Source organism: Hibiscus syriacus, unplaced genomic scaffold (genome assembly GCF_006381635.1).
Source record: "Hibiscus syriacus cultivar Baekdansim isolate YM2019G1 unplaced genomic scaffold, ASM638163v2 tig00000778_pilon, whole genome shotgun sequence".
NCBI classification, from domain to species: domain Eukaryota; kingdom Viridiplantae; phylum Streptophyta; class Magnoliopsida; order Malvales; family Malvaceae; genus Hibiscus; species Hibiscus syriacus.
Window position 1 is genome coordinate 1,083,008 of NW_024061825.1, and position 20,567 is coordinate 1,103,574.

Genomic DNA, 20,567 nt, shown 5'->3' on the forward strand with positions numbered 1-20,567 from the left:
ACGCTGTCAACATTTAGGTCGAACAAGCTGGTAGTTGCATGTCTTCCCCTTGAACTTGAAGGCATCTCGACATTGAGGTCGAAGAAGCTTGCAGTTGAATGCCTCCACTGGAGCTTGAAGGCATCGTGTCAAATGGGTACTGCACATTATTGCGTCGAGGGCATCTCCATATTCAGGTCAAAGAAATTGGCAGATGAATGTCTTCCCTTGAACTGGATGCGATGTTGCCATACAGATTGTTTGTAGATCCACCTCAGTACAGATCGTAAGAAGTTGCTGATGAATGTCTCCCCATTGAACTTGATGGGATGACACAATGATGATGAATTTCTATTATGACGTTAAAATCATTACATATTACTGTAGTTGGGCTGTCAACTTGATCAGGTTGTTGAGTCAGTCCATAGTAGGAGCATAATGGCATACCACGAACAACACGCACTTCAACAAATTTCGCATACATCTCTGCATCGACATCTGAATAATGATTTTGAGAATCAACCATCATTGCAACATCGTTATCGTTCGATAGTTCGAACGCTGTATAAGTTAACGGAAACACCGATGTTGGAAATCTGTACCGAAGCGAGGACAATCTTCTAGTACTTCCAACATGAACCTTTCTTGAAATCTTTGTTATCAGTTCCTCAAGAATTATCTTTCTCTCGAAGGATATTTTGACAGAATGATTTGATGCGAACACGATGCCGTTTTATCTTCTCGAATTTCTCTATCATAGTAAACAATAGCTAAAATACACGTCATTATGAGATTTTGAAAGATTGAGAGTCTTATATCTGCAAAAACAATAGTTGAAATACGCCTAATTAAATAAATAGTATATGAATTAAAATATAACCTAATAAAAAATTTAAAAATATTAATAATAATTTAAATAATATAATTTTATATTGTTATCGTATCGGCAAAAATATATCGACGTATGATCCCACGTACTTTCCAATTTTACATCCAAAAAAATAATAGAAAATAATTAGTACAATAATTTTTTTTTCAAATAATCATATATAAAATAAATATAATATATTAAAAAATTACCTTACAACAAAAGATCGAACGAATTGGTGAAACAAATATAGGAAGAATTGATGTGGTAATGTTTACGGTTAAAAGGGGTGTTATTTATAGGCGATGGGAGAGTTTAAAGGCCGAGAAATTCGAAACCAATAATAAAAGGCGCGGATCACCATCGGGCCTTACTGGCACCTGTCAGAATCCCAACATCATCTGCGCCTTGATAGAAAGGGTGTTAATCGATAAAATTTTTTGAAACGGTACCTGATAAGTAATTAATTCCTGTGATTTTTGGGTACAAACGCCCTGATTATGACTATTAAATATTATTCGATTAACATGAAAATAAACCCTAAAAATCAACAAACAAACAAAATAACATGAAATAAACCCTAAAAAGCATATAGTTCCCAAAATCCCAGAAAAAATCAAAGTTTTCATAACAGTAACACACCAAGCAAACAGGATCGAACAATAACCTGTAAGAAAATAATTTGTCCAGACATGACATGGATCATTCTCAGAAGGAATTAATGTATGACTTCTCTGTTCACTTTCCTGCAGCAAAGCATCCAGGAATTAATTAATTTTTTATTTAATCCTAAGTAATTTAGTCAGCTAATTAAAGTCATTAATTATTATATGAACACACAATCCGACATTCAGATATAGACTTCCAACACTTTTGCTTATATCTAGGTTCCAAAGATACATATGCATAAGGACTAATGCACATTGGTATTGTAATTATTAATTATTTATTTTATTATATTATTAATACTTTATTGAATAGATTGTAGGGTTTAATAGTATAATCATATTTTACTTTATTAAATTAATACGATTACGAAATAGTATTTGTTGAAAAGGCTTTAGTCATTTGATAATGAATGTTCAATCACTTTACTGCAGGTCTATAGTTGTTGGTGTTCGAACATGTAACTTCTGCGAATAATAACAATTCCTTAAACCACCAAGGTAATTTGATTTGTGCAATAATATTGTCACACCCCATTTTAGGGGCTAGTTTTAAAGTATCGAATTAAAGTTGTAATAAGGAAAAAAATTAGGATCAAATTGTAAGTTTTTGAAATTTTTGGGGTAGTTTCAAAAATCTAAGAACTTTAGGATTTAACCCTGAATTTTCCCATTTTATGAATAATTAATACCAATTCCCCTAGATCGGAAGCAAAAATCCCCAAATTTATCTAAACATGAACCTGTAACTTCTACGAATAACAACAATTCATGTAACTTCTACGAATAATAACAATTCATTTAACTACCGAGATAAATTGATTTGTGCAATAATATAATCATATTCTCGTTTACATAAAATTTTGAATTTATTTTATATATTGAGTTGATTAAAATTTGTAAAAAAAAAATAAGCAAATTGAATTTACTTAAAGTTTCAAATAATTTTATATATTATATACTCTATTTTTTAAATTTCAGTATAGGTTTTTTACAATTTATATACAAATCTTTTATCACATCACCTATAATTATAATTTATTTTTTAAATTATATAAAATATTATTATAATGTTTATATTTCATTAAAGATATTTTTATATTTTCGATTAAGTTGATAATTGAATTAAAATATTATCTAATGTAATAAAAATATTGTAATAGTTCCAATATAAATTAATCACTATAATTAGTACAGGTTACAGTTTATTTATTTATTTCTAAGAATTAGTGATTTATTGTCTCGGTTGTTGACGTGGCACGTGCTAAAAGCAGGCATGGAGGAGTCGACACAATGATTTTGGCATGAAGTTTGATAGCAAGGAATTCTGGGTGAATTGGGAAAGAGTATTATTATTGCTGTAATTTTAGATCTTACTTTAAATTTAATTAACATATTATTTGTGATAAAATAGTTATTAAATAAATTATTTTTAGTATATTAAATAAGTATAGCTGCACAAATTAATTTTTTCGCTGGTTAAAAGAAATATTATTATTTGTAGGTCACATATTTAAATACCAATGATTGTTATAACGTGATTTAGCGTTCACTTTTAAATTTTATTTTTATAAATCTTATATCTAAATTTTTTCATTATATATATATATATATATTTTAAATCCGACGTTACTTTTATGAGTGCATGGACCAGGGTTATGGTTAAGTACCCTAGTGAAGGTCACCCCTTTCCCCATCCCCAGAGACCATTCCAGTCCAATAATGCCTCTACAAAAGTTTTGGAAAAGTACCAAAAAAGGTTGACTTGGATGAAAATGAGAAATAGGTAATTGTGTTGTCCTAGACTTTGATTTTAACCTCTCGTAGTTATATTTGAAGCTATACATTTTTTTTCATTTAGGTGCCTAAATTATTTTTTTGATCAATTCAAGTGGTTAACGTTTCTAACGTTACACTTTTAGGTATATGGACTATTATCGCCGTTAAGTTTTACCGTTAAATGACACGTGCCACCTTTATAAATTTTATATTTTTTATTAAAAAAATCAAAATTCCCTGAATGGACACGACTTAATGATGAAATTTAATGCCCGTTATAGTCGAGGCACCTAAAAGTGTAACGTTGAAAATGTTAAGTACCTGGATTGACTGGAAAAAAAAGTCTAGACACCCAAATGGGAAAAACAGTGTAGTTTAGATACTTATTTTTGTATTAAGTCTATCTTTGATCAGATATTACCCTGTACTTACCCAGATTAATAAAAAAAATTGGATCAAAACCATTACATGTCATGATGGGTGGATTAGTTGATGTGAAACTATAAACCCTAAAAAATGGGATTTTCAAACCTAATTTGATGAAGATGTGCAAATTAAGGTTTGTTCTTGATCACGGAGCTCCTTGTCAATTTCATGGCTCAATTTATTATTATTATCTATATAAATATTAACATTTAATTTATTAATTTATTGAGTTAGATAAATTACTGTAAAAATTTGTAATATTATTAAAATTATAAAGTAATTCTTTCAACCAAATTTATTTGAAGTCTGATTGGGCTTTGTATATATTTGAATCTACTTATAATATTTTTTTACATATATATATAATATTATTTGTGTTATTATCCCTCTCCGATTCACAAATGGGAAATTTTCCTTCGCCTCCTCCATAATTTTTGAAATTATAAATTAATACAATACCGAAATTGTACTTCACTCTCTAAAATAGATTTCAAATCTTATCTTCAACTTGAAATCTATTTAAAGAATATCGAATTATTTATCATTTCATCAACATATACCTAATTTGATATTTATTTTAGGCTTAATGTAAAAACAAGTGTCCAAATTATACTTGAAAGTAAACTTTTGGTATGTAAAGATTTTTTTTTTTGTTAAAAATAGGTACCTAATATTTTCTCATTACACTTTAGGTGTCTACCATTAAAAAAATGTTAAGTGACATGCGTCGCATTTAGATTTTTTAAAAATGTTTTTAAAAAATATTTTATTTTTAAAAAAATAAAAAAATATAAACGTGACATGTGCCACTTAGTAATTTTTTAACGCTTGGCGCCTAAAAGTGTAAAGGAGAAAATGTTAGACATCTATATTAACAAAAATTCTTTGCAAAAAAAAACTTTAAGTGTAGTTTGAACATTTATTTTTATATTAAGCCTTTATTTTAGGCATAATACCAAAATTAACCCCCCAACGGTTACCAAAATGGTCATTTTACCTCATATTCTATTTTTTGAAGCATTTTGGCCCCCACAATGTTTCATTTTAAGGCAAAAAGACCCTTAATATTTGGTAGAATAATCAATTTATCCCTTATTTTTTTAAGGTATTTTAGCCTCTACATTTCATTTTAGGTTAAAAAAGCTCATATTTTAGAGCGTTAATAATATGTTAACTAATTGTTTTCATCTACAGATGGATCTTTTTGTCCCAAAGCGGAACGTTGGGACAAACTGCTAAAAATATAATAGGGACCAAAATGATCATTTTAGTAAACCTTTGGGAGCTATTTTTGGTATTAAGCCTTTACTTTGTTTGTTATTTGCCTTCGTTTTCACTGTTATATCGTAGCCTCTTTGGACCATATGCCACATTAATATCAATACAAGCACTGGAGGATGAATCCGAGTTTAACCCGATAATTCACACGGTTATTTTTTATATAAAAAACTTAATATAATATTAATTTTTAAAGAAAATATCATTAGAATTTTATTTATATTTTGGTTTAAAAAGGGTTAAACTTTAGTTATAAAATAAGTAAATAATTATAATTTATTTTCTTCATTATGGACTCTCGGGGAAGCCATGTTCTCTCTAAGTAAACGGTGTCAATTTAATACCCACATCACTACCTTTTCATTCCACTTCGTGACATACCATAATTTTACCGTAATCAATTTCCTCGCACCAAAAACGCATTTTTCTATAATATATATATATAGAGAGAGAATAGTTTAGGGTGAGTATAATGTAATATTTGTTCAAAATTTTCTATAATATACATTATTGTAGTCACTCATTTTTATCTGGAGATTATTTTTGAAAATATTTTTTAAAAACATATAATATATAGTTGTAGAAACGTTTTTGAAAGTGTATAATATATATTTTTTTAAAAATCAGTTTTTGAAAATATATAATATTAAAAATACGTTTTTAAAAAAACATATATTATATAGTTTTGAAAACACGTTTTCGAAAACGTATAATATATAGTTTTAAAAAACGATTTTTTAAAAGGTATATAATATAGTTTTGAATATATATATATATATATATATATATAGTTTTTAAAAACGATCTTTAAGAAACATATATACTATATATTATATAATGTTAATATTATTTATTTTATATATTATTATTTATATATTATATTAATATTATTTATTATTATTTGTATTTATATATATATATTATTTATTTATTGTCTTATTTTTGTTTTTTTTGTCCAGATCCAAATTTGGGTTCAATAAAGAGCTAAATCGGGTAGCCTGATACAGCAGACTCGATTCAAAGCCCAAATCAAATTAGGGTTTCTACACATAGTCAAGGGCGTCGCACAATGAATGAGGTCAAGAGCCAAACATGCAAAACGCCCGACAAGAACAAACAGTGCACGAATTGAAGTAAATCGGACAACCCGGGACTGAACCATCCTGGGATTTCTGTCAACAAACCATCTCGAAGCAAAATCAGAACAAAACCGAATAAGGCGAGACAAAATCGGGACAAAACTAAAGCAAAAAGGGAAGATATTCTCCCCTATTTTCGGTCACAAACAACCATGAACAACATGCCGAGAAGAATCGGCCACACCCAAATCCCGACGGAATCGGGATTACAACTCATTTCGAGAGGCTATAAAAGGCCACCGGTGGAGCAACACAAGGCAACAATTAACAGAGAGAAGATCGAGCAAAACCAAGCAACAAATATCAATCAAACCAAACACAAAAAACCATTTGAATATAGCAAAAAAAAAAAAAATCAAAGCCTTCGTCGAAAGCTACCGGGAAAGTGTAAAGTCTACGTCGGGAAGGCAAGGGTCGTCGGAGAGCAAATAATCTTATCGGAAATCAAGGTAAAAGTTGAAAACCTTGGGATCTAGATCTACTTCGATCTAGGTATTTTTTTTATTTTTGGGGGGTGGATTCGAGTTTACGGGTTCGAGAGGAGACGGGAAGGTAAACTTAGTTTTTTCTGCCACTGCCAGCGCGGCGACGGTGCGTGGCTAGGAACTATGGCGGGTCATTCAGCCGATTGGCTTGGGTTGAGAGGTTTTTTTGAAGAAAGGGAGTGTTTTTTTTAAGTTGGGTTAAAATGATTTTTTCGTTTTAAGGGTTATTTATAGAGAAGGCCTTATTGTAATTATAAAATTCTTAAATTATTTTGCAGTCCCTGTAGTTTTGATGCATAATTTATTTTGGTCACTTGTTGTGAATTTACCATTGAATTTTGAATATATTCAATTTAATCCTTGTTTAAATTTCTTACATTTCGCAATTTAGACCCCTTTCATTTCATTTTTCTCTTGCAGCTCATTTTTAACATCCATTTGATCCATAAATTTTAATTTGTTCCAATTTGATCCTTTAACACTTTCTTCATTTTTTTTAAAAATTTATATTATTTTTATTTCTTCTAAAATTTATATTTCTTTCTCTTTTCATTTTATTTCTTTTAAAATTTAATATTTGCTTCATTTTTTATTTATTTTAAATTCTTTTAAAATTTAACATTTTCTTCATTTTTTATTTATTTCTCTTTTAATATTATTTTACTTTATTATTGTTTCTTTTTATTTTAACTTTATTTTTTCTTATTTCTTAATTTAATATTTTTTTGTTAAATCTTTTTCTCTTTGATTTATTTAACATTTATTTATTTTATTTTACGATCTAACATTTTTTTTACTTTTTAGGGAAGTTTTAATTGATCAAAGGTAAGTAATTTGGATCGAATTTTAAATTTTAATTTAACTTTGAGCTTTCGCAACTAAGATAACCGAGAAATTAAATTGGTACCGAAAGGGCAGTACAAGGGTTCTAATCATTCCTTGACTATAATCGACTTCCGAATCCAATTTATTTCTGATAAAACACAGATCATATAAGATGGTAAATTAAGATATCTGGTCAACTTAATAATTGATGGCGGTTCTAACACATTTATTTAAGTCGAAGCTTAATTCTGGGCCCACCCAAATGATGGTTACGACAATTATATGAAAAATTGATTGCACACCAACAGAGTTCAAGTGGTAAGCAACTATTATTATACATTCTTGATTTTGTTTAGTTTCATGCTTTATAGTCTCTTTTTCTTTTCTTTTTTATTTGCTTGTTGGTATAGCTCTACAGATCCATCGAAACCCAAGTTGTCTTCTGCGGATGGGACTAAAGTTAGTACGATTGAGGAGGCGTGTGTGGATGTCCAGGAGAATTTTGATCCAGGAGTTTCCCTGGGTGAGGTTTCTTTTGAGCTGGATAATGAACCATCAAGGATTGCAATCGAGCTGCCACAGACCTTAAAATATGATTGTGGTAGCCCTGGCTGTGATCCAACACCTTGTGTAATAGAAATGAATTGCGTCTCTCAATCAACCTTCAAATCTCGCGCAATTGTTCCGTTCGTTCAAGAGGGCCTCTCAAAAAGGTTTATCAGAGGAAGTTCAAGAGTCCTCTGAAAAAGGTTTATCTGATGGCGTGGAAGTAGCAGCCACTTTCCAGATTGAGCGAAAAAGGGAAACTATTGGATCTGAGTGGGAGAGTTTGATTCCTGAGACATCTGACCTATTGATTTTTAGTTCCCCCAATGATTCTGAGGCTTTTAGGGGTGTAATTCAGAAATCATTGGACCCTGGTACTACATTTTGTTCTACTCTTGTTTCGCAGTTCCCACAAGATGATATCGGTGATTATCAAGTTCAAACTGAAGGAACTGGTGGGCTCAGCGAAATAAATCATTTCAATGAAAGTTTGGAGGATAATGATGTGACAAACTTCGCGTCCGGCAGTCTGACTGATTATATGGAAAATCGCATGTCCACCCCATATTCAATTCAGTTAAAAAATGCTGTATATTTGAAAGAGTTGCAGAAAAGTAGAAAACTCCAAACATGTTTGTTCTTTTACTAGTTTCAGTTTGACGAGTTTGTTTAGCTGGTTATGCAGAAAATTATCATGAAAGTCATCTATCTTGATCTGCCTTTACTGATGATGCTTTTATATATGTTTGTGCACAGCCTGATTCTAATTTGCATCGTGGGTTCAGACGGCGCTGCTTAGACTTTGAGATGCTGGCAGCACGGAGGAAGAGCTTAGATGGTGGTTCAAATACTAACTCTTTTGGAGATAACAAATTGGAGCCCAGTAAGGCTGGCGGTGATTCCTCAAGGTGCATTGTACCAGGAATTGGTTTGCACCTAAATGCTCTAGCGATAGCCTCGAGGGATAACAATAATTCAAAGCTTGAAACTTTATCGTCCGAGACACAAAAGCTAATTCTCCCTTGCACCACAACATCCAATTCACCCACAGCAGATAACGAAACTACTCATGAATCTTTATTGGCTTCTGCCTCGACTGAAAGAGACACGGATGATGTTGAAAATGGGGTTCAGCTTGCAGAAGATGCTTCTCAGGCTTCTGTCTATTTAGTTAATGAAGAGTTCTATCAAAATAGTCCGAAAAAGAAGAGGTATGATAACTCGAGTGTTGTTGATTGGTTTATTAGTTATTTCTATCTAATGTACATGTCTTAACGTTTGTTTTATCATCGTCGTCTTACGGATTTTCAGGCGGAGATTGGAACAAGCCGGAGAGAGTGAGGCCTGTAAAAGATGCAACTGCAAGAAATCAAAGTGTCTGAAACTGTAAGTTCTTCTAGTTTTGCTTTAAATTACAGGACATGCTTCTCCGTATTCCTGCTTATCACTGTGATCTACTATGGTTTATGATTGTTTTGTTTATGTTCTCATTGGATATCGGAACCTTCTTTCTCAGCTACTGTGAATGCTTTGCTGCCGGTGTATACTGCATCGAGCCATGTTCTTGTCAAGACTGCTTTAATAAGCCTATCCATGAAGATACTGTACTTGCAACTCGCAAGCAGATCGAGTCTCGAAACCCACTTGCATTTGCTCCCAAAGTGATCATAACCTCTGATCCGATACCCGAAGTTGGGGTACGGAATAGCTATTCTCTATCTAGTTGGTCAACTGCAAATTGTCACATAGCCTAACCGCCATTTATTCTCGCAGGATGACTTGATCACAACACCGGCTTCAGCTCGACATAAACGAGGATGTAACTGCAAGAAATCAAACTGCCTGAAGAAATATTGTGAATGCTTTCAAGTGTTCCTCCTAAGAAGAAAAAAAAACCCTCTGTTGATGTTGTTCTACATAAACTGATTTAGAAGTCGTTTTCTTGTCTTAAAGGGTGGCGTTGGATGTTCCATTAACTGCAGATGCGAAGGCTGTAAGAATGCATTTGGTCGGAAAGAAGGTAAGAATCTATTTGATGTTTTGTTCTTGACCGGTCTATGTTATTCAAGTTCTTATTCATCTCGATTACTTCGAAACACAGGATCTTCTATTTTGGAAGCTGAAGGAGAGCCCGAAGAAGAAGAAGAAACAGATCATTCCGATAAGAATGCAACAAACAAAAGATTCGAAGAAACCGACATCTTGAATAACGAAGAGCAAAATCCAGCTGCTCTCCCAACAACTCCATCACAGCTTTGCAGGTTTCTTCCTTGAACTGTTTGAAGTTTTTTCCATGATAAAAACAATATATATTATTGCTATAGAGTCAATATTATTCTTCTCCACAGACCTTTGGTTCAACTGGCATTTTCATCTAAGGGTAAACCGCCACGGTCCTTTATCGCCATTGGATCGTCTTCCGCACTGTATACCGGACACAGATATGGAAAGCCTAATATTATCCGACCACCGAACATTATCAAAAAGCATTTCCAATCTGTTGCAGAAGACGAAACACTCGAGATTCTACGAGGCAATTCTTCTCCAGGACCCGGCATTAAAACTTCATCCCCCAACAGTAAGAGGATCTCTCCTCCTCAATGTGAGTTAGGGTCGACCCCCGGGTGGTGGTCGGAGTGGCAGGAAGTTGATATTGCAGTCGATACCCTCGTTTCCTTCTCTTACTCCTAAGCATTAAAATGGAAACCTTCTCGTTTCCATAAAATTAAAAATGAAAATTCTTTAAAATCTTTGTTATGTTTTCTTTTAGGCTGTAACTTTGTAATAAACTTGGGTAAATTAAATATGTAGTATCTAAACTATTGCTTTTGTTTCGTTTTGGCATCTAATCTTTTTATTTTTTTTTTCAAAACCATATCTAATATTTAGTTGAGTTTCATTTTTATACTCCATTGTTAATGAATTAATAAAATTGATGACGTGATATTTTTTTAATTTTTTTTTCAATGATGATGTGACATTATCTTATTGTGACACGTTAATATTGTCGTTAAATTTTTAACGAAGGGATATCAAAATGAAACCTAAACTAAACATTAGGTATGATTTTGGAAAAAAATAACATTTGGATATTGTCGACACCGTTTTATAAACAAAATAAAAATTTAATGGTACGACTTTTGAAAAGATTACGAGTCGCCACCAATAAATTTAAGGTGAAATTAAAACACCAAAAATGTTTAGGTCTACGAAAATCAAAATTGAATTCGACGACACAGTTACGTTTATTGAAGAAACAAAATAATGCTCCCTTTTAGGCTTACAATTAAAGCAAATCTCAAAACATGAGTTCACTAAATATAAAAAGAATCACGCTCTTTAAATTTTCAAAGTTATAATCCTTTTTCTAAGTTTTCAGCCATCGAGATGTCACTTTTTTTTCCTCTATCAGTGTGAACATTGTGACATGCCCTTTTTTCTCATCTTGGCATTTGAATCGAATGCAGACAAAATGAAGCAACTAGTATAATCAATTGATAGACCTTTTAGAACACTTCTATTTCAGTTTTTTGAAATCTTCCATTTGTTCAAGTTTCATAGACTTCTTCAGCATAGGTAGTGTAGAAATACCGATCAAAAAATAAAATTTTTGAGTGTTTGTGTGAAGTTGACTATAACAAGTGTTTATCAACTCCCTTAGTCCATCTTCCACCTAAACTCATTCTTAATTTAAGCCTTAGGCATTACCACCTTTATTGAACTACATAAACTCATAATCGTTTCTTTCTCTTCTCCTTTCTTTTTTCTTTTTTGTTTTTCCCCTCTCGTTTCTTTCCTTTACCCCAAGAAATTCATTGCGTCACAATTAATGTCAAAGTTTGAATATAACCACTTCATGAAGCTTAAACTTATCTCAATAGATGCTTGGGCATACTCTAATTATATTATGGTAAGAATTAATTCCTATTTTTCAACTTTCTCTAATATATATATATATATATATATTATATTATTTTCACATTATAATGTTATTTAATATATCAAATACAATCTAAAATTCTAAAATATATTAACATATTATAATTGCAGTCAAAAGAATTTGCAAATAATTACAATCAAAAGACCAAATTGAGTAAAATGTAAAGTTAATGGACTAGATAAAAATATGATTACATTTTTAGTAAAAAGGATTAGAGTTACATAGGTATTCTATAGTGTTGTATGAGCATGTGATTCAATTTTAGTAAAAAACGGACTTAAAATAAAAGATGAATTGAAGAAACAAGGAAATCATGAAAAATTTATGGGCCAAATTGGAAAATAGAAAACTTGTTATCAAAAATAGAAATTGAAAGTACATGTGTATTTTACAATGATTTAGAAGAATGTGGTTCAAATTTGATAAAAAAAAGTAGGCTTAAAATGAAGGAGGAATTGAAGGAATAATGAAATTATGGATTAAATTAGAAAATTGTCAAAATACTTGGTCAAATTTTTTATTTTTGGTTTAGCTCAAAAATTTCAAATTTCAACTCGACTCGAACTCAAAAACTGAATCACTAATTTGTGTTGATTCAAATAATGTAACTGGAGCAACTCAAAATTAAAAAATAAAATTTGAGTTTTCGAGTCAAATTTGGCTTGAATTCAGTTTTTAATTAACACAAATTACATTTATGTTTTTTACATTAATTAAAAAAGATTCAAATCAAAACTCTTCTTTCCTCGGTCACTAACCCTAAGCGTCATTTGTTTCACCGCCTAGTCATCGGCAGTCGTTGGATTAATGATAATGCGACCCTGATGGAAGAAACAAAGGGTTGTGATGCGCGAAAATCTAAGCAATACATGTTTTAAACAAATTGAAATAGTTCGAATGAAAATGTATTTCTTGAGCTTGAAGAAAAAAAATATTTTAAAAGCGTTTCTTGAAATATTATATAAACCTAAAATCCTAATTGTCATCGAAAAATCATTGAACCCTACATCGTCAGAAAGTTATTGCCATGCAGAAGATGAAAGCAATTGTCGATGCACAATCTTCCGACTTCAAGAATTCCAAGCGCAGACCAGAGGCGGTGGATGGAGTCGGTGGCTCGTTGAAGAAGAAACCCAAGGTGGTGGCGCACACTACTTCGACTCCACAGTGTTCGACGGTGCGAAAAGAAGAGACGAGAATCGCAGGTACGTAGTTGTTTCAATAGCGTTTATGGCTGATTTTAGAACGATAACTTCACGTAATAATAATATATGGCTGATCTTACATTAGTGTTGATGATACAATCTGCAACTTCAAGAATGTCGGTTTTGATGTTACGCAGATAGTCGTGCTGCGATGTTGAAAAGCCGATTTGCAGACACTATTTCCAAAGCTCAACAGACGTTGAACAGATCGAAAACTGTTAATCCCCTGAAGACAAAACAACAAAGGAAAAAGATCATCGAAACTGGATAACCGAAGACGCGTGTTGAACTGAAACAAAGGGAGAGAGATAGAGAAGCTGCTCGGATCGCAGTGGAAAGTATGAAAAACACAGCTGGAGTTGAAATTAATTTAGATGCTGAAAGGGAATTCAATTTCCTCGTAGGGTCTTCTTCTTCCTTAATCCATCGGAAGAGATAGAGAATCTGCTCGGATATCATTGGAAAGTATGAAAACACAGCGGGGATTGAAATTAATTTAGAAGCTGAAAGGGAATTCAATATTCTCATAGGATCTTCTTCTTCCTTAATGCATAGGATAGGTGGGTAGTTAGTAAGGGTAATGCATTGTATCTTGACGTGGACCTTATTGGAACATTTTTTCTGTATTGTAAGGTGTTATGTAATCTTTTCCTCCACTTAAGTTTGGTCATGGCTTTATGATTATATTAATAGAAATTATATTTACCAAGTAAAAAAAAATAATATTTCTATGTTGTATTATCATCAATGAACATGTTTTTTACTTGTACATTCTTATACAATTCGACCCCTCAAAAAACATTAGTTAAAGGTGAGAATCATCAAAAGATAATTCATGGATTAAGTTGTTAAAACTAAAAACTAATGATGTCAAAATAAAAAATTTAACTTTAAATTTTGAAACAAAGAATATAATTAAACTAAGGAGGACCGACAACATAATTACCCAATTTATTTAAACAATGCACGAATCCAATCTGAATTGTCCAATCCCTAGCGGCTCAAGATCAAAATAACACCATTTTATAGGCTCTCAGTTACCCAAAACGACGTAGTTTTAAGGTAATATTTAAATTCCTTTTTTTTCATTTTCTCTTTTTTTTCTCCTTTTCTCCCGATTTGCGTAAAATTAAAGATGAAAATTATTTAAAAATTTGTTAGGTTTCTTTTATGTTATATGTGTAATAAACTTGTTATCCCGCTTTCACAATGTTCAACTTTTCTCGTAAAATATGGTATCCTTATATTTCCAATTTAATTTCTAAATTGAATTTTGTAATTTTATTGTTGTTCTCAACTTCTCTCGTTATAATATCTTTATCATTATCATCGTAATCGTCACAAGGGAAAGGGATTAGGTTAATTTTTCGGTCGGGTCAACTTTCGAGTCAGGTGATTATCATATCAGATTTTTTCAGGTTAGGTCAATATCAAATCGATTAATTTTCGGGTCATATTAATATCAAATCGTTTAGTTTTCGGGTTGAATCAATATCATATTGGTTGATTTTAGGATTGGTTTGTGTCAACCTTTGGATCGACTCAATTTGGATTGTATGAATCTAATCGAGTTTATATAGAATTATTGATATATTCTTGTAAAGAATATGTCTTTTTATTCGTCAATCTTATCATTTGACTCAATTTTAACACTCAATCATTGATTATTTTGAATTAAGTTATCATTTAGAGACGACAACTTAACCCAAACTCACTCCTATAAAGATATTAGAATTTATGATCTGAATTTCTATTGATGGTTCGAAAGGTTTTATAGTGGGAACTATTTGTAAAGAAATAAAATTTTCTATTATAAATATAATAGATAAGTGAACGTTTTAATGTTTTTATTATAAATATAATAATTTTATTATTTTTCAATTTAATTTAATTTAATTTAATTTATTATTCAAAAAGAATTTTCATCGTTTGAATTAAAGTAAGCTTTCTTTTATACGTGTTCATGAGGAGTTTTCTTTAATTTTGGTGTCTAGGCTGCCTTGTTGTTTTATATAATTGTCTTTCGATGCTTTGTGGTTTGAGTTCTGATTGTTGTTGTTATTATGTGTGTGGTGAGTCCGCTTGAATTTTTCAATACGGCTAGGAGTTAATTTTTTTTTTTGTCAAATGATGGTGTATTTTCAACGTATTTGTACCAATTATATTGAAGTATAATTTCATTTATATAAAAAAAATTATATATCAATATAATAATAATAATATATTCTTTATAATCTTTCATATCAAATATTTTTATATTTTACAAATTATTTGATTAAATAATGAATGATCTGTTAAACGAGAGAAAATATTTAACCATTAATGATTATTAAAGGTGATACTAGTGGTCATTAAACTATTACCAAAGATTGTAATTAACTAGTAGTATAACATAAAAGGGAATAAAACATGTATCATTTTATTATTCATCACATTGCTAAAAATATATATAATTATAATAGTAATAAATTATTCATTCACTTTTACCTATTTATCGGGTTAATGTTCGATTTGGATAGAATTTATATTATTTTAAGTTTGATTTTTTTCGGTTCAGGTTAACATCATCCAGGTTACTTTGGATCGGTTTTATTTAGTTCGGGTTACTTTCAGTTCGAGTTACTTTTAGTTTGTGTTATTTTCGGCTCGAGTCAAATTGTATATGGAACAATTGGTCCAACTAAATTTGGATCAATTTTGGTTCAGTTCATGTATGGTTTGGATTAGGATCAAAATTAGTTATCATATTCGAGTCTATATATCATTTCAAGTAAATCGGGTTCGGATCAAATTTTCAAATCTAAACAAATGAGTCTTGTTAATTAAAAATTCAAATATTCAAAAAATAAATAATTATTTAATTAATTATTGAGGGTTAATTGACATTTTATCTAAAATTTAAAGCAATACAGTTTTAAACAAATTGAAATAGTTCGAATGAAAATGTATTTTCTTGAGCTTGAAGAAAAAAAGTATTTTAAAAGGGTTTCTTGAAATATTTTATAAACCTAAAATCCTAATTGTCATCGAAAAATCATTAAACCCTACATCGTCAGAAAGTTAATTATTGCCATGCAGAAGATGAAAGCAATTGTCGATACACAATCTTCCGACTTCAAGAATTCCAAGCGCAGACCAGAGGCGGTGGATGGAGTCGGTGGTCGTTGAAGAAGAAACCCAAGGTGGTGGCGGACACTACTTCGACTCCACAGTGTTCGACGGTGCGAAAAGAAGAGACGAGAATCGAAGGTACGTAGTTGTTTCAATAGAGTTTACGGCTGATTTTAGAGCGATAACTTTACGTAATAATAATATGGCTGATCTTACATTAGTGTTGAGGATACAATCAGCAACTTCAAGAATGTCGGTTTTGATCTTACGCAGATAGTCGTGCTGCGATGTTGAAAAGCCGATTTGCAGACACTATTTCCAAAGCTCAACAGACGTTGAACAGATCGAAAACTGTTAATCCCCTGAAGACAAAACAACAAAGGAAAAAGATCATCGAAACGCAGACCGAAGACGCGTGTTGAACTGAACAAAGGAAGAGAATTAGAGAAGCTGCTCGGATCGCAGTGGAAAGTATGAAAAACACAGCTGGAATTGAAATTAATTTAGATTCTGAAAGGGAATTCAATTTCCTCGTAGGATCTTCTTCTTCCTTAATCCATCGGAAAGATAGAGAAGCTGCTCGGATGGCATTGGAAAGCAAGAAAAACACAGCGGGGATTGAAATTAATTTAGAGGCTGAAAGGGAATTCAATATTCTCATAGGATCTTCTTCTTCCTTAATGCATAGGATAGGTGGGTAGTTCGTAAGGATAATGCATTGTATCTTGACGTGGACCTTATTGGAACATTTTTTCACTAGACATTATACTTTTGCAACGGCTTTATGATTAGAAACATATTTACCATGTAAAAAGAAAATAATGAATATTTCAATGTTGTATTATCATCAATGAAACATTGTTTTTTACTTGTACATTCTTATATAATTCGACCCCTCAAATTCGATATCAATCGAAGATTTGATACTATTATCAGTATCATTATCATCATAATCATAATCGTCACAAGGGAAAGGGATCGAGTTTATTTAGAGATCAAATTCGATATCAATTGAAGATTTGATTTTTTGTTCGATCTTCTTTGAACCTTTTTGATAATTTTCTTTTAGCATCACTCTATAAATTTATAGTGATAAACCCTTTTTAGAACATGAATAAGAGAACCAGTATTTATTTCTCCAAGAAAGTAAACATGGAAGTCTCAAGAATATTATCATCAAAATCGTTCTAATCAAATTTAACCTTAATGTTTAAACAAATAGCCATTTTAATCCATATTATTTTGAATTATTTTATCCATAACATTTTATTTCCCCCCAAAATAAGCACTTTTAGATGACAACTATTAGTTAACTAACAATTAACACAAAACTAACTTAAGAGAGTCAAGTAGGATGAAATGTTGACATAGCAAAGTCTGTATGTTGTATGATAAATAAGGTTGTATAAGATATGGTTTAATTTTGTTCGGGTGTATGGTAAATCGGGTCGGGTCGAGTCGAGTCAATTTTCAGGTCGGGTCAATTTTCGGGTCGGGTGATAATTGGATCGATTGTTTTTCGAGTCGGATCAATACCAGGTCAGTTGATTTTCGAGTCGAGTTAATATCAGACCGATTAGTTTTCGAGTCGGTTGAAAATAGTGAATATTTCTATGTTGTGTTATCATCAATGAAACAATGTTTTACTTGTACATTCTTATACGATTCGACTCTTCAAAAAACATTATTAAGGATGAAAACTCTCTAAAATATGTATGTAATAAATAAACTTGTTATCTCGCTTTCACCATGTTTTCTTTGCATTTCCAATTTGATTTTTAAACTCAATTTTGTAATTTCATTATTGTTCTCAACTTCTATAGTTTAGAGACTATTTTCAAAGCCCAATAGACGTTGAACAAATCAAAAATTGTTAATCCTACGAAGACAAAACAACGAAGGAAAAAGATCGTTGGACCTGCAGAATCGAAGGCGCGTGTTGAATTGAAAATACAACGGGAGAGAGAGAGAAGTTGATCGGATCGCATCGGAAAGTATGAAAAAACACGGCGGGGATTGAAATTAATTTAGATGTTGAAAGGGAATTCGATATCCTCATAGGATCTTCTTCGTTAATTCATCGGATAGGCGGGTAGTTAGTAAGGGTAATGCATTGCATCTTGATGTGGATATTATTGGAACTTTTTTTATTATCGAGTAGAATGTAGAATTTTTATTTTAAATAATGTTTGAATTTGTTCTAAATTCTTAACTGATTATCAGGAAAAATTGAGCGATAAAAGGGTAGAGTATGAAGGTACGTCTTCGTCCCATGCTTCTATTAATGCGGACGAGATTGAAAATCAGTTATTGCTAAAGTTTTTGGTTCTGAAAGATATGGTCGAGTTCGTTGTCAGGGATCATTCGTTACTCCAACAATATTTTGGATCCAACTCGTCTTAGTACATGTCATCACACAGTCAGTCTTCTCAACAAGAATTTAATTGATTTAAAACAACAATTGAGTCAATTTGATGAAAAATTACTCAAATGAAAGCTGAAGCTGAAGCGAGAGAAGCAGAGACAGAAGCAAAGAGAGCATCGAGAGAAGCAGAGAGAGAAGCAACATTTTAGAAAAAAATATGCAGAACTTCAAAATAAAATTGAAGCTGTGTAGCATATGATGCAGCAGAATCAAATGATGACTTCATCATACTAGGTGTTTTCTAGGTTAATGCTTTGTTTATGTTATTAAAAAATGTTGAACTACATTATATTTAACTTGGATGTTTGTAAACTTTGATTTATTTATGTTTTTATGTATTATTACTTAATTCGAATCGTAATGAATTTAAGATGGTTATTGGATATTGTTAAGGTTAAATTTGGGTAATACAAATAGAAGATATGTTGAAAATCAGTTTCGATTAACGGCGTTTTAGGGGCAAAATGCCACTAACGGAGTGCATATTTGGTGGTGTTTCCCCCTAAAAACGCCACTAAATGGCCAACCTATTGCGGCAGTTGTAGATATTCAATTTGTCCGGGGTCTTATTCAAAGTTAATTCGAGTTTATTATTATTAATATTATTATAAGTGTGATATTATATAATTATTAATATATATATATATATAGGCAGTTAATAAGTAAACAATTAAACAATTAAAAATGCACTAAACATTGTCTTTGATTTTTACAGGCCCAAATTACAAAGGGTCATTTGATCCAATTCCAGCAACCCAACCCAAGACCCGTTTGGGGCCAGAACTGATCCAAGCCTAAGGGAAACCCTAAATTTTGATAAGGTTTCCATAACCCTCTAATGTTGCGCATCAGGAGTCGTTGGATTCAGGGAGATCCAACGGTATGCATGCTTTAGTCATTAGGGTTTTAGGACCCTTCAGCCGCCACCTTGAAGCGCAACCTTCGGATCTGGACCCATCCAACGGTCCAGATCACGTTCTGCTGCCAACCCATCTCGATCACTAAGTTTCCACCCGTTGGACCCAATTACGACGGTCGACCATCCCACGTGAACCTTAACAACCTGCAATATCAAGAGAAACACGACAGAAGACTCAGAACCAAGTTTCAAGGCAGCAAAACCCAAGTCAACGAAGATAAACTTGCAGTAGACTCACGGGATTTTGAAAGAGAAATCAGAAAGCAAAAAATATTGTAAAATCTGGTTCTATATAGACCAGAACCAAAATGTTGTAAGGGGTTGGACCCTCAGATATTTTTCCAGAGAAGAAAAAGCAATAAATATCAAATATTTTAAAAAAAAATTGGAACAGCAAAACCAGCAAAAAACGGAGAGGAAGATCCATTAGCATACCACAACCGTGTAGTCTATTACCCACCGGAAGAAACCAGAGAGTAAAAACAAAAAGGGAGAAAACCCCTTTACCTTCCCTGTCAGTGGAAACTCACCCTCGTCGCCTGGAACCAAAAGCCATCCAGAGTCACCTAAGGTAACTCCATTTAACCTTGGATATGTGGTCTGTTTCAGGGATTTAGGAGGGGGTCTCGGTAGAGTTTAGGTTCGGGCTTGTGAGACTTTGGTTCTGTAGAGAGGGAAGAGTGAGATTGTGAGGTTGCGGTCTCCCATCGGGGCTCTGACAGAGGCGAACACACGGTGGTTGCGCGGTTCGGTGGTGAGGGTTGGGGGTTTGTTTTAGCCCCTTTGGTTTTGGGTTCTGTCATGAGAGATTCAAGGTTTACGGGGTAGGTTTCACGCCTGCGTGGCTCCTCATCGGAGTTTAGGCGGTGGAGGCCACGGTGGCTGTGGAGGCTAGGGCTTTGTTTGGGCTTCGTCGAGGGTTAAGAGAGAGTTTGAGGGAGAGAAGAAGGAAAACGGCGGGGCTTGGTTTGGTCTGG

General features: G+C 32.2%; 1 pseudogene; it reads left to right on the top strand.

Annotated features, from left to right (window-relative positions):
- The first annotated feature begins 6,742 nt into the window (after positions 1-6,742).
- LOC120218825 lies at positions 6,743-10,758 on the top strand (annotated as a pseudogene).
- Positions 10,759-20,567: the final 9,809 nt, after the last annotated feature.